Source organism: Microtus pennsylvanicus, chromosome 4, assembly GCF_037038515.1.
Source record: "Microtus pennsylvanicus isolate mMicPen1 chromosome 4, mMicPen1.hap1, whole genome shotgun sequence".
In the NCBI taxonomy this organism is placed as follows: Eukaryota; Metazoa; Chordata; class Mammalia; order Rodentia; family Cricetidae; genus Microtus; species Microtus pennsylvanicus.
The window spans coordinates 120,269,204-120,285,358 of NC_134582.1; the positions used below are offsets into that span (position 1 = coordinate 120,269,204).

A 16,155-nucleotide genomic window follows, 5' to 3' on the forward strand; every position below is an offset into this window, starting at 1 on the left:
CCTACAACAGAGAAACTTACTTAATAATGTTCATTACTGCTCATTTCATAACAGGCAGAAAATGAAAACAGCTGAGATGTCCATCAATGAATGAATGGATGAAGAAAATGTGGTACAGTTGACACGATAGAGTAGTACTCAGATGTCAAAAAAATTAAAGCATGAAATTCACAGATAAATGGATAGAAGCAGAAAAAATCATTCTCTTTTGTAGGTAATTTTAAAAATTTTTAATTTATTTTATTGAGCTATACAATTTTCTCTGTTCCCCTCCTTTACTCTCCCCTCCTCTTCAATCTTCTCCCATGATCCCCTTGCTCCTGATTTTCTGAAGAGATCGTTCCTTTTTCTACTTCCCGTGTAGATTAGATCCACGTATATCTCTCTTAGGGTCCTCATTGTTGTCTATGTTCTCTGTGATCGTGAATTGTAGGCTGGTTTTCTTTGCTATACGTGCAAAAGCCAGTTATTAGTGGGTACATATGATATTTGTCTTTCAGGGCCTGGGTTACCTCACTCATTTTGATGTTTTCTAGATCCCTCCATTTGCCTTACAAATTTCAAGAGATCATTATTATTTTTCTGCTATGTGTTACTCCATTATGTAAATGTACCACATTTTCCATATCCATTCTTCAGTCGAGGGTCATTTAGGTTGTTTCCAGGTTCTGGCTATGACAAACAATGCTTCTATGAACATAGGAGGCACATGTGACCAAACGAAAGCGTACAGAATGGGAAAAGTTCTTTACCAATCCCACATCAGAGAGAGGGCTGACCTCAAAAATATACAAAGAACTTAAGAATTGCTCATCAGAAGAACAAACAATACAGTAAAAATAAAATGAGGCAGAGACCTACACAGAGAACTCTCAACAGAGGAATCTAAAATGGCTGAAAGATAGTTAAGAAAATGTTCAACATCCTTAGCCATCAGAGAAATTCAAGTCAAAACAACTCTGAGATTTCTTTATACCTGTAAGAACGGTCAAGATCAAAAACACTGATGACAACTTATGCTGCAGAAGATGTGAGGTAAAGGGAACATTCTTCAATTGCTGATGGGAGTGCAAAATGGTATAGCCCCTTTGAATATCAGTATGTCAACTTCTCAGAAAATTAGGAAACAACCTTCCACAAGACCCAGCAATACCACTTTTGGGTGTATACCCAAAGGATGCTCAATCGTACCACAAAAAATTATTCTTAATGAGTCAAACCAGACCCTAAAAGATAAATACATTATATATTCACTTAAATTTGGTTGCTAGCTGTTAAGTCTTTGATAAGCAGGCTACAATCCATATACCTACTATTGTTAGGCATAAAGAAAGAGTTTGGGGGAAGGATTGGATCATCTTTGGAAGGAGTAGATAGTTATGGATGAATAGGTGGTGGGGTTGAATTGGGTAGATTGAATGCAGAAAGGGAAGAAAATGGGTTGAGGGAGGAAATACATGGAAAGACAACTAAATCTAAGTTCCATTTGTTGGTTTATATGAAAATATAATACAAGTGCTAACTTCAGTAGCACATATACTAAAATTGGAAGAATATAGAGTAGATTGACATGGCCCCTGTGCAAGGATTACACACAAATTCATGAAGCTTTCCATAAAAAAGAAAAGAAAACATAATACAATAGAAGCTAACATATATATATGTATATATATGTATATACACATACACACACACACACACACACACACACACACACACACACACACATATATATATATATATATATATATATATATATATATAAGCAAATAAATGAAATTGTTAAATAACGGAAGAGAAGAGATAGAACCCCAATTGGACTTCTATTATCATCAAATGAAGCTCTCTTTTCCTAGAATGGGTTTCATCTTATCAAATTGTTTGCTAAAAAGACCATGTGAAACATCAAAACAATCCAGGTCTATTAATAAACCTTTTAGTTGCTCTCCACAATCTGATAGTAAGACTTATTGATAAAGACAATCATTTGGAAACTCATTGAACATGGAAAAATCAAGTTGTTGCCTATCTAGAGCCTTTATCCCTTCTGACTAGTGATATGGTAGTAGAAGGTACATTGCAGGCTGCCAGAGTTGAAATGTTAACACAAACCTAGCTCTAAAAACTTCAACTTACAATGTTGATTTAAATGCAAGATGCATTCGTGTGATAATGACACAGAGTTTCTGAAAGTAACCAACCAATATCTCATGGATTTAAGGCCCAGTCCATGAAATGGAACCCATCTCTGACACTGTTCATGTGACCAAGAACCAAAGATTTGACAGGCCAGTAACCTCCTTAATGTGATGTCTCTATCAACGGCATCACCTTAAAGCTCAGGGAAATCTGTAGAAGATGATGCAGAAAGATTGTAAGAAACAGAGAAGATGGAAAACACCAAAGAAATAAGGGCGTCTTAACACATCAGGACTGAAGCCCATATGAACTTAGATCAGGGCAATATACATAGAACTTGCACAAGTCTAGGTCTACTGGGGTTCCAGCACTGACCATGAGAGTGGGCATAAGGTCATATTCCTAACTTAAAAGATATCTCCAGTTCTCACAAATGAAAACTTGGATACAAAATCCACACTTAAGTCCAGTCCTCATACCTAGACATGTAAAGCCTAAGAAAAATGAACTCAGTGGTATTTTTGGAGCTAGTTTTATCTCATAATGCTTTGTTTGTGAATTTCATGTTCTTTTATTTTTATATCCTTTTGCTTATATATGGTGACTTATTTTGTGTTTTTATGGGATTTCTGCATGTACTAATGTGTTTGTGTGTGTATGTATGTGTGTGTGTCTTTGTCTATGTATATTTTGTCTGCTTTTCTTTGGCTTTTTATTTTCCTGTTCATTCGTTTGATTTTCTTTCTATTTAGTAGTTATTTTTGTTTTTTACTTTATTATTTTTTTAGATGCTTGTAATAATGAAAAAGAGCAAGAATGGATGTAGCTTTGAGTGGATGTGAAGTTAAGAAGCATCTGAGAGATGTTGGGTAAGAGGGAGCCATAATCAGAAAATATTGTAAAAAAACTATTTCAATAAAATAAAAAGTCAATTAATATATAAAATTATTGGCTTTTAAATTTTATGGTTTCCATAGAGAAAACAGTGAAAAAAATAAATGAATATTGATCCAGAAGAGAATCAACAATCTGGCTTCTATTTTCAGGTGTGAATTTTAATCTGCTTATTCTTGGGAAGCTGATTTAAAGTACTAGTGTTTTTGTGTTTCTTTTCTCATAGTTTCTTGTTTAAAATTCAGGAGATAATGAGTGAACAGAATTTTTGAAAGATTTAGCCTTGTCCCTCACACAAGGAAAGCACTTGGCCAATGTTAAATTGTATTATTTCCTAATGAATTGGCATTTGCAAACACAGTAATGTAGAGTAAGTCACTGTAAGTTGTAAGTGGAGATAAGACTTGAAAAAATGTGGTAACATTTGTTATACCTATAGAACAGAACAGAGGCAAGTCAAAATTTGAGATATTTAGATTTTAGAAATGTTGAATAAAATTGTAGCTGAAATGGTTTTAAAAGAGATTTAGTTATTTCAGTAGAATGATGAAAGAAGTTATGTATCTCACTAAAGGGATTGACAGTTGTCTAGATCCTTAGGCCAATGGTTGTGAATTTTAGAATGCAGAGTTTATTATAGATTATCATATTATATTATTATTTATTACTAGTCATAATCCCAGAATATTATAAAATCATTTCCAACTTAACTACATTTGAAGGTCAATGAACCATTTGACAAAGGAGGTCAACAACACATTTTAGGTAGTGAGATATGTAAGCAATCATAAACCCATACCTATAATACAGATATGATTATGAGTTCTAAGATTAACTTAATGCTTATTTAGCATAGAGAAGTATTTTTATCTAAATTAGCTCTTTTAGAAGGACTGGGTGAAAAAACAGTGTTTTCAGTTCAGGTTAAATTTTAACTTATTATAATATATATTTTAAAAGATATATTAACTGTGTGTGGTGGGTGTATAATACTATTTTTAAAAAGTAAAACTGATTGAAGATTAGGAATTGATATCTTCTCTCCCAGCAGTTGTATGAGACATCAATTTGATAATTAAACCCAGACCACACTAAACTATATAACTGAGTCATGATTTCATATTGTATTTGTACTGTATTATTTTACAAACTTTTCATTTTATTTTTTAGATATCTTACCATTACACTTTGCATAAAGATCATTTTAATTATATAGTCAGTTATCATAGGGTCCAGCAAAGATTCCTAGAATTATTTTGTCCAAATGATTTTAAGACATAGTACCATCAAAACATTGAAGTGTTTGTAGCAACTTTAGAGTTTCACTATACTATAGAAGCTCATTAGGAATTTGCTACTTACTTCAGCAAAAGCTGTACTGGGCTCCGACTCTTGATCCAATTACCTCAGTTCCTCACATGATTTTATAACATGTGTGTGACAACATGCTCTGAGCATAGCCACATTTTGAAAAACCATTTAGTTGTTCTCATTGCTGCAGAGAAAGGAGCTCCACTCTGACTGACCCCATTGCCTTTTTCACAAAGCCTTTAGTGGCAATTATTTCACAGGTTCTCCAAAGAAGTGTGTGTGCAGGAGTGTATCCCTGGGCCTGAAAGCACCGTGCTAGCTTTTGTCTTTATTGCTATTTCAGTCACAATTCTCATCTATGAAGATCAGTACTATCACATTTGCTAGGACCTCCTGACATTGGTGTCTATGTTATTTTAGGAAGATAATTTTGACCCCAGTAGGGTAGCTCATCTGGGCAGACAGAATCAGTAATAGATGAAAAAGAAACAGGAAGGAAAAGAGCCACTCCCGTCCATTGTGTGAGCAACTAGTGCTCTGATCAATTTTAGCATAGCCATTGTGCTGGCTCAGAAATGTATTCTTATGTATTCAGTGCCTCACTCTGGCAACAGATTGTCAGCTGCTTCCACAATTCTTTTGAACAACAGCTCATAATCAGATGGTAGGTAAGGAAATATCGAGTAAGAAATGATGTAGACCGCATACGAGAGACAGAACAAATGCTGTGGTGGAGGAATGGAGAAAACATCCATATTTGAGAAATATTTTTAAATTAGAAAATAATCAAATGTTAAAAAGAGAATGAAGGAACAAGACAGTACTACATCTCTGAACATGGAAGGTGGACTGAGTGATAGATGCCCGTATTCTAGCCGAGAGGAAACTGTTAGCAGACTGGATAGAGAAGAAACAAGTTATGTTTTAACACTGGATATTCATAAAGTACGAATATGTTGAGTAAGGCTTAGAAAAGATAGAATATGGGTTAATATGTAAATGACACTTGGGTATTTTATTTATACAAAAGGTTCAGTGATCTTGGACTTTATTATAAGTAACTATAAAAAATATGCTCATCTATAGTAAGTTCTCCCTTCTCCAGGTATTTTAACCAGATCCTGTCTATTCTGTCTTTAAATAATAGTATTGTTTCTGTTCTTCTCTCAAAGTAAGTCCTGAGATACTCTTGATTCTTTGATCTCAAAAACCTTTACTTACTTTGATTAAGAAAGAGTATCAAGATTCCATTTCAAGTCTTGTATTTTAATTATTGTCCACTTGTGTCATAATCAGAGGTGAACCCTACACTCCTGTGAAAATCTAATATTTTTTCTTCATTTCGGTCTCAACTAATGCATTTTAAAATCACGGTATGTTTGTTAGAAAAAGTTATGTAGTTTTTACCACAATAATACTGACAGAGGATAGATTGCCCAGTGTGTAAGAGTCCATAGTGCTCATACAGACAATTTGAGTTTTGTTCTCACTATACACATTGAGTGGCTCAAAATCACCTGTAAGTTCAGCTCCACAGAAATTTGATGCCTCTAGCCTTTGAGAGCACCTCCATACAGGTGTGCATACCCACTCACATACACACAAACTCATGCATACAGTTAAATAATAAAACTTTCTTTAAAAATATCAAACTCCATGTAATTCATTCATCAAATTGTATATACTTTCATCAAGGTATATAAATTTTGGATCAGGCTAATTCGGACATGCAATATTTTTCTTTATTTGAAAACATTTTTGCAATAAAGTTTAAAAACTTAGCAGGATGACAAAGCAACTTGAAGTTCAGATGTATGAGAAGGGTTAAGGAGAGAAAAGGGAGACATAGGGGCACAGGCGTCAGAAAAAGATTACCCTGTGGCGCTTTTCAGTGGGCATCAGAGACAGTCTATGGAAGAGGTAATCATTTCCACTTCCCTGGAAGCAGACACGCAAAGAGCCGCAGAAGTGATAGGGAAAAAATATGTTTTACCTTTTTTGTTAAGCCCGCACTCAATTAGCTTCTCATTTGCAGATACTGGAGGTGTATACAAAATGGGTGCTCACCATGGCAAGGTATTTTGAAAGGAATTCTACAGTGAGGGAGTGCTAGGCTGGAAGAAAAGCCCAGGAAATGGGGAGTCCTGTGATTCTCAGAAATCAATTTCCTTTAGAAAGTTGTCATGATTTCCTGATGGATATGTTTATGCTTTTCTTTCCCAGACACTTTAAGAAGAGAGAGTTTTTGAGTCAGTCACAGCAAATAAGAAATATTTATTGACTCCTTGGCTATGGAGTTCTGGTCAGTACCCATCCGTGATAACTGAGAATGTGTGCTTTCCAGTTTCGTATGCACAGAACTCATTAGTTTTAAATTTAGATGCAAGCTTTTGTGCTGGAGGGAATCCAAGTTTGACTAATACATCTGACAAAGTCCCTCTTAGGAAGAAAACTATAATGAAGAATTCTATTTTCTACTTTGGCCTGAGCTTGGTGGAGAGGAATAGAACACAAACTCTTTTCATCACCTAAGTCTATTTTGTTTAAAATTATTCATAGGTTTGTTATTCTAAGGCTAACTCCACAGTAGGAATGCAGGTGATGATTTCAGGACCACAGAAAAAAGGTTCTGACAGGGCAGGGAAGAATCAGTTCACAAATTCTCAGACCATTCTTGGTTCAAATTAGCTGCCAACATTTTTCCAGGTAAGCTCCCGGCAACGAACGAGACAGTGCCTAGTGGCACAATGTCATTTTGTTTGAACACATCCTTATTGAATACCTGCTAGGTTCAGGAATGAGTAAACAGAGATAAATAGAATGCTTTTTTGAAGGCCTCGTCTGAAGGAACTTGGTCTTGGCAGGCAGACAAATTGAAAAGTACAAAGCACTGTCTTTATTCCAAAGCTTGCTATTTAGTCCAAAAATTTCCTTGCTCTCTTAATAACAGTTTCAGACAGTTAAAAGTCCCCTAAACGTCACTTAAAATCAGCATATTGCTTTAAATAATACAGTTCCATGTAAAGTCAAGCTATTCCGTTTATTCCCTCTCCAAGTTAAAATAACAGAGGAAAACGATGTTTATTTTATGCACTACAATTAACAGTAAATTATATTAAATATACATTTCTAATGGTTCAATATACTTGGAATATTAATTTTTGTTTTCTTCCTATTAATCAAACAGGTGATTTCCAAGCCTTAACAATGTCCTTGTCTCAATCTGATTCTCTTTTCACTCCAGGCCCCTCAGAAAGCAAATCAGGGAAAATGGTGTGGCCGTTAAGATATGGCTAATCCTCCAGCCTGTGTGTCTATGTGTGTACTTTTGTGTTTGTTCCTATGTGTGTTTTTTCATATATGTACACTTGTTCTTGTATGTGCTTCTTCTTGTGTGTGCCTCTGTGTGTGTAAGCATGAAGACCAGAGAACAGGGTGGATCTTGTCGATAGGTATTTACTACATAGCCCTCATCACCTCAGTTTCAAACTGGTTTTTCAACCTGGAAGGAGACCCCTGTCAGAAGTCCCCATGCCCTGGTGGCTCTGATGCCCCCTCCTTAGTTGTTTTATATGCCTATGAACTCACTTAGCCTGAGACCCTATACTTACACTGAGACCCTACAACGGGAAGCCTCTCCGGCTTCTTGTCTCAGGCGCTCACTCACCAGGAAGCAAGTGTCACATTTGTTTCCTCTTTTGGCTTCTGGCCTTCAAGGAATTTTTTGAAATAAAGCCGTGAACATTGCTGATGGTGGTGGGGAGGCCTCTTTTCCACTGCAGCACCTCTGTTCTCTTCCTTAACCGCCCTACCCACCTTCCAGAGGGAAACAGTCTGAGCATTTGTCTTCCGTGGTGTTTTGCTTTTGGATTGGGAATTGTCTGACAACAGGAGACTGCAGTTCCAGGTGACCTGTTCTGTAGTATGACTTCAGAGCAGAGTGCTGTGTGTCACCCTCAGGGGAAAGCATAATCGGGCCAATGTCTGTCACCATTGCAGTGCTCACAGAACCTTCAGCTCAGAAGGTTTAGATGTCTGGTGTTGTCCTCATAAGGTGGGGCACTTTACCAAGAAAACTCATTTACTCTCTTATAAAGAGGAATTCTAAGGTAAATGGCCTTGTCTGTGCAACACCCTTGTTAGAGTCAACATGGGCATGGCACGCTGCTGCCAGTACATGTGAACGGAGGGGTGCTCAAGACAAGATACAAGCCAGAGGCACCCAGTGGCCAGGCTGATGCTGGGGGATATCATTTTAAAGAGTGTCTTTTGTTTATCCTGCATTTGTTTAACATTTGAAGCTGTGATTCTTTGCTTGTGTAAAACACCTGATGGTCTAATAAAGAGGTGAACAATCAATAGAGAGGCAGGAGCAAGGATAGGTAGGACTGGAAAGCAGAGAGTACAAGTCGAAGGAGAAACAAAAAGGGAGAGCCAGAGAGGACAAGGAGAGTAGGACATCAGTGGCCAGCCACACAGCCATGAAGTAAGAAGTAAAGTAAGATATTCAGAAGTAAGAAAGATAAAAGCCCAAATGGAAAAGGTAGATGGGTTTATTTACGTTAAGAAAAGTTGGCAAGAAAACAACCAAGGTAAGGCTGGGAGATTATAAGAAAGAATAAGCCTCCATGTGATTTATTTGGGAACTGTGTATGGAGCCCCCAAAAGAGCCAAAAAAGTCAAAAGAGTAAAACATCACACAAAAGGCTCACTCTTCCTATGACAAGCTGTTCTTGAAGGAATTACCAAGGCTCCATAAGAACAATATGACTCACTTCCTAGGACTGTCCCTTCAATAGCCCCTCCCTTTCCTTAAGCCCTACAGTTCACCTCTCCAGCATCTTCTATCATCACTATCCTGGGGACCAATCTGCCAACACAAGAACTCTTGGGGTGTGCTGAAACCATGTCCAAAACACAATACCCAGCGAAGATTTGGGTGGCCTGCGTGGACAGCATTGCTGAAGGAACATTGGGGTGAGGAAGGGAAAAGGACAAGACTTCTGCCTTTCCTGTGGAGACACTGTGAAGGGAAAAGGGACACTTTTAGTGGAGAAAGGTGGCTGATAGAACAAAGTAAGTTTTTGATGTGTCTTTGATCTCAAAGTAAAAGTTTGAGATGCCTTTTAGATACCCAAATGGAGACATCAGGGAAGCAATTGGAAATGTATTTCTTTGAGAAAGCATAAGTTGCTGTTTCTGGTGTATTTCATTGGTGCCACACAATAATAATTGAAACACTAAAAATGCAAAAACATTTTAAAAAATATGTGGTTAAAAGATAAATAATGACTAATGTCATATCAGGATAGCACTATCAGATTTGCTTCCCTTTTTTTGGCCCGTTTTATACCTTATAATGACTTTACTATATAATAAGTAGTTTCATATTAAAACTCTGAATTAATTTCTGGCCAGTATGGAATATATACAAAGACTATACTAGGAGTGTGTCTCAAAAGCAAAACAGATAATGACAGGGAAATGGAGATTGCGTATTATCGATCTGGAATTTCAGTAAGACTTCAGGGACTAGGCAATCTGATGATTCCAGGAAGACATTAATAAGCTTTTACTTATAATATTTTATGTGTTTTTTCATTTATATATTAGATAAATGTAATATACAAATAATTGCTATGTTGATGCTTCCTTTCCTGAGCAGCCCCAGTGATGGTGAGCAAGTCACACATGCTGTCAATCAAAACACAGTTGTTTAAGAAGCCTGGTGTACCATGTATTATTTATTTTATGTTTATTTGTAATCAAATTAAGGGATGTCCTAAATTTTACTATAAAGAAAGAGTGTCATTTTGGAGAAAGGAGCTTGTTCTTTCCTGTCTGCCAGGCTAGCTTAGACCTGAAATAATCACACAGAAACTGTATTAGTTAAAACACTGCTTGGCCCATTAGCTCTAGCTTCTTATTGGCTAACCCATTTCTATCAATCTGTATATCGCCACTTAGCTTACCAGGTAAGGTTCCCATTGTCTGTCTCGGGCAGAGGATCCATGACATGTCTCCAACCTCACCCTTCTTCCTCCCAGCATTCAGCCTTGCTTTCCCTGCCTAACCTAAGTTCTGCCTTGCTATAGGTCCAAAGTAGTTTCTTTATTCATTAACCAATAAAAGCAGCACATAGACAGAAGGACCTCCCACACCAGGGTCAAGAACATAATGCAATAAGATGCATCAAATGACTGCCATCTGAGGTTAAAGCACTGTGGGTCTCTGAGACTTCACCCTGTTCAACAGCTAAGATAGGATGAATACCAGAAGGAGACATGAGGACGGAAGGTCAGAGGGCTTATTATTTGCAGCATAGTTATAGCTAGAAGAATAGCTTTGTCCATGATCAAATAAGGCTTATTTCCCCTAAGCTGCCTGAGGATAACAAGCCATGACTTGCATTATAGGAGAAGAACACACAATTTAGAGAACCAACATATATCTTTTAGTAAATATTCATTGTGTTTGGCTAATTTTATATGGGAACATGTTTATGGTACATAGTAATAGGTTTTATATAGTACACCATGAGTTTTAATTCAGTTTCCTGTAAGATATATCTCCTTTCTTTCACGTTCATTAGTCATCTTTACCCCACAGGTTTTTTTTTTTTAATTTTTGTTAAAAATAGATTTTTTATGCAATATATTTTATATCATAGAATAATTTTCCTCTTCCTTTTTTTCCCCTCGCCCCAGCTGTTTACTGTACCACCTCCTTGTTCTTAAATATCCTGGCTTGTTTTTTTTCATTAGCCATATATACATATAAATACACATATACAGTTTAAATGGGAATTTTCATTTCTTGGTTGATGATGCTCCCTCCAGTAACCATACCCTGTAGCAAAAACCTAACACCTTTTATTTTGAGGTGTCAGAGTTGCCTAAGAGACACTTAAATAGAGGCTACTCTTATTGCCCTAGGGATGAAAGGTAGCTACATACTCCTGAATATGACATGCATTTTAGAAACAGGGCTGTACTGAAAGTGATTTCAAAGCCTCTCTGAGGAGTAGTTTTCAGGGTACCATAAGGTGCTATGCAAGCTTCCAAAGAAGGAGAACAACCAATAGGCCTACCCACCTATCACATCTGTGAACCATAACCAGTCAAGGATATTGGAGGAGAACCTAAAACTTAAACTTGACTAAATCAGCATGATCTGCAACTATTTGTCCTGATTTCATTGTAAATTTGAAAATAATACATTAAATATGTAGATAATTTTGGTAATAAGGCTATCTTCTCAATATTGTGTCTTTTGTTTAATCAGAATGGGAGAGAGTCTTTATATAATTTTCTTGAATCTTCAATGACTTTTCTTGACATTTTCTAAAACAATCAGTGTAGTAGTCTTTAGGTTAGATTTATGCCAATGTATTTTTAAGTCTGTGGTGAATTAAAATGTTTACTTATCATTCTTAGGATGTTCACTATTGATACTTAGGAAATCCACTGAATGTTGTATGATGGTATGAGCATCTCTTTTGGACTAGTCTGAAAGACTATTCTTGCAAAATATCTTATAATTTAATTCTCTTTGAGAGGATAATCTGGAAAAAGGAAGTTGGTGCAATAATCCCAGAGCCTGCTGGACAGAAAACTGTCACTTAGCTTTTATCATCAAGTATACAATAATTCAAATTTGAAAATTATATTAAAGTTATGAGTTGTAGAAGTTCTGTTGTAAAATTTTTGGTGTCACTTATATAAGTATCATATCATCAGCAAATAATGAGTGTTTGACTTCTTTTCTGATTTATATCCCCTTGAACTCCTTTGGTTGTCTTATTGTTCTAGCTAGAATGTCAAATACTATATTGATATGTAGGTGAATACCACAGTTTCTAAAAAGCATACTAATACTACTAGCTCTGATAGTGCTTCAATTTGATAACTTCATTTCAAATTTGTTGCAATATAAGACAAATGTGTTTTTCTTGTTCACTCAATTTTCCTTTAAATTTAGCATCACTTCCATATAATTGGGCATCTAGGGCTCTAGGGGAAGCAACAATGTGATTAATGTGATCATTTTTTCAGTATTTGTTAGTTTATTTAAGTGGCTTCTTTAATTTTCATTTTTGCTGGGTTTTGGTCCTGGGGGTAAGCTTTGTGCCTGCTCAGCATGATCATCTACCCCTGAGCTTCACTTGGTCGGCCTCTCAGAAATGTTTAATGTCTTTTTAAAAATTTGTACATGCTTTGAAATTTTCATCTATGCACTCAAATTTATCACTATATTATTTTATTTATTTATTATTTTTATTATTTTTAAGTTCACTGCTTTTTTTGCACATATATCTCTTATTCTGTTCTCTGTTCATTTAGCAATACAGTTTCTCTTTTACCAGGGAGTCCTGGTGATGTGTGTTTGGAAATAGTCATTGATCTTCCCCTCTCACATTTTTCTTTATATTTTGACAAATGGGTTTACTTCCATTCAGTATTAAATATCTTTTATTCTCTCTTTTAACTTTCTGTTAGTACAAATGTAATCCTTTAATATTAAAGTTTTCAGTCAGTTGCAGATTTCAGATAATCTTTTTTTAAGTCATCAGTTTGTCAAATGTCTTAAAATTTTTCATTGCTCCGCCTGAGCAGTAAATAGATTCTTATCCTTAAAAACAAAAACAATAATTTAATCTCATAAGTAGTTGTTGCTGTTTTCTATACTCTGATCTACCAATAAACTTACCAATTAACATGATTCCTGTAACTAATAATCCTTACCTAAGCAAATTCTGGTTGAGTAAGTGCTATTTTAAAGTAACATCAGAAGGTTCTGTGGGCACAAGGTTCCCTTAGTGACTGTAATAGTTAAACTTTCATTTTTATCTCTATGAGTAACTATTGATGCAAAGCCCTATCTCCGTTTCTTACCTCTGGTATGTAAATTTGATGCTGAATGGTTACTCCCAAAAAACTGCATCTTCTAAATAGATTTTTTTTAATACAACCGTTTGAAGCTTTCAATAGAGAGGACATGATTTTCCATTGCCTTGTTCTTTATTTCTCCACAATGTTTTTTCATATTGAGAATGGAGTCTTTAAGGATCCTGAATCCTGAGTCAAGGCACGCTGGTTATCTAAAATTCAGACAAACAGTGTTCAGTTTCTATAAGAACAGGGCAATATTTGGTGTAAGGATTTTGCAATTTGCTTTTTATTCTTAGAATGTTCCTCTTCTCAATTGTTGGCTTTTTCAAAAGCGCACTTTGGAAACTTCTATGCCTGAGGTTTGTCCTTCAAGATGCTTTGTTTTGGTACAGAGGCCACTGAGTCTCTTTGAGTGCTTTATGCAATGCCATACACTAGTCATACTCCACACTTATATTTCAGCTTAACCTTATTTTCTTAGCTATTACAATTTATTCTAAGTTGACCAATTAACAATAAATGATTCATAGTCTGAATTTTACATAGTTATTGTTTGTTCAAGTAATGCAGGTCTTTAAATTCACAGAACTGTTATTAGGAGGTCTCATTGCCATGTCTTTGAATATATTCATGACGCTTTTTATTGCATAAAACAGAAAACAATTTAAAGTTGCAGGAAGCTCTGGAAACAAATACTGAAGATACAGGAAGTAATGAGACATCACCTTTCCCTCATCCAGTCAGACATTATCTGTGGGCTTAGCACAATAATTCCTTTATAGATTTGTGAAGTATAAGCATTTAATGTAATATGAAATTATTAGCTGATAGTCACTATAAATCATTTTAAATTTATATTACATTTATTTATTTATTGTGTGTGTGTTTATGCAGAAATTTCATGTTCATTTTTCTTTCTACATGAGGATCATGGGGACTGAACTTACGTTGCCAGACTTGACAAAAGAGCCTTTACTTACTGAGCCAATTTATTGAGTTACAGAATATATTTTGTATAGAGACACAATCATTAAATTTATTTGTTTGATTTGTGCTGGGAAATTAACCTAAGGCCTTGTGAATATTGTGCAAATATTGTAAAACTAATCTATATCACCATCATCACCATTAACTACTTTCTTATTTAATGTTACTTGCTTATATTATCACACTCTGCATTTGATAATTCATTGGGAAGTTGATGATGCACCTGTAGCTGGTGTATGTCTCACTATATACATACATACATACATACATACATATACATACATATATATATATATATATATATATATATATATATATATATATATATATATATCCACAATTTTTCTTTACTATTCAGAATGTGCAAGGCATCGTAGTGGAATTTTAAGTAGATTAAAATGATCTAAAGTTTTTTCTAAAAGTGTTATTTCCTTATAGATCATGAGCAGATAATTAGAGAATATAAAAATTTTGGAAATGTACAATGTATTCACAGTATATATGTCTAGTAGAATTAAAGAAGTCTAATGGATTTAAAATAAACAGCTTCAGAATTCAGCAGCATGAGCAACATTTATAACTTGAAAGTCACTTTTTCTTTAGCATATATAATGTTCTTCACTGATGTACTTTGGGCATAGAGAGGCCTGTTCATATATCTTCAATAAATCTGTGATTTATTGAGAGGAATAAAATACTTATTAATCATTTGAGTTCAGGATATGAAATAATTTTTCAACTTGTCCAGATGAGCCTGTCCAGCCAAATTCTATCATCAATTGTATGAGATGGTTCAAACTTGGCCTTGAATGTCAATCTGTCTTCAGACACAGTTTTAATTTCGACTCCTACCAGCTCACGGTAGCTTGACAGTGAATTATGACTTTCCGCTCTCTGTGCTGGACACGCCACTCACAGATTTGCTGATAACGTGACCACAATCTGAAGGAACTCTTTTAGATAAATGTTATTGTTCTAATGAAAAATTCAAAACTCCAATTTCTTGTGGAGTAAGTGGAAATTGTGTATAAAAAGTAAGTCACATAAAAGCAAGGCGATAACTGTACTCTGTAAATATTTCTGGGCTTGGAAGTCTTGTACTGAATACTAAAAAATTTAATTTTATCAATGGAGAACTGTTCAACAGTTTAACAACTGTTACAACAAAGCAGATTCACTTTTGTAGTGATTTCTATGCCCAACAACACAAATACCATTGTCAGTTGTAATTCAGAAGGTGAGGACAGGTAGCCAGGAAGGACACTTTCAAATAAAGTGTTTTCTAGTTGCTTGAGGATGAGAACTAGACTCAGTTAATGCACTACAAAATACTGATAAAAATCTTGAAAGCAGAATCACTTGGCAGGATATATTTTGTCAAAGAGAAAATTAAGATAAGTATATTTTAATAATTGTCCACTGGGATGTAAATTAATGGCTCAAGTTATTTTTAAATAATAAATTGATTATGAATAAAATCAAGAAATTCTATAAAGCTATCATAGTTAATATCTGTTATGACTTCTGAGGTAAGAGAATTTAAAGTTCTTATTGTTGGCATTCTAGACTAGATTTATATGAACATAATCAAGACATTGTATTTTAAAGAAGAAATTAAATATCTGTGTGCAGTTAGCATATGTTTCTGCTCGTTAACATTAACTATGAAAACAACACAGGCAGGTTTCTTCTGAAGAAGATAAAGAGGACAATGCTGTAGGTAGGTTAAAAGCTAGAAGAAAATAGAATAAAAATCATACATGGCTTGCTTGATCATGAGAAGAGACACACATAGAGAACTTCCTGAAGAGTTGAAGGTGTGGGATAGACATCTGGGTGAAAACAGTCCCTGTCATCTCAGAATGAGGCTCTTATTACATGGGCGAGCTCAGTGCAAATTGGAACGGATGCTAACCGGGATCTTGGTGCAAAA

At 35.2% G+C, this 16,155-nt stretch overlaps 1 non-coding gene across 1 annotated transcript; it reads left to right on the forward strand.

Moving 5' to 3' along the window:
- The first annotated feature begins 1,515 nt into the window (after positions 1 to 1,515).
- On the forward strand, positions 1,516 to 1,622 carry LOC142849165 (U6 spliceosomal RNA). Its single transcript, XR_012910558.1, has one exon. It is a non-coding gene; the product is annotated as a U6 spliceosomal RNA (small nuclear RNA).
- Positions 1,623 to 16,155: the final 14,533 nt, after the last annotated feature.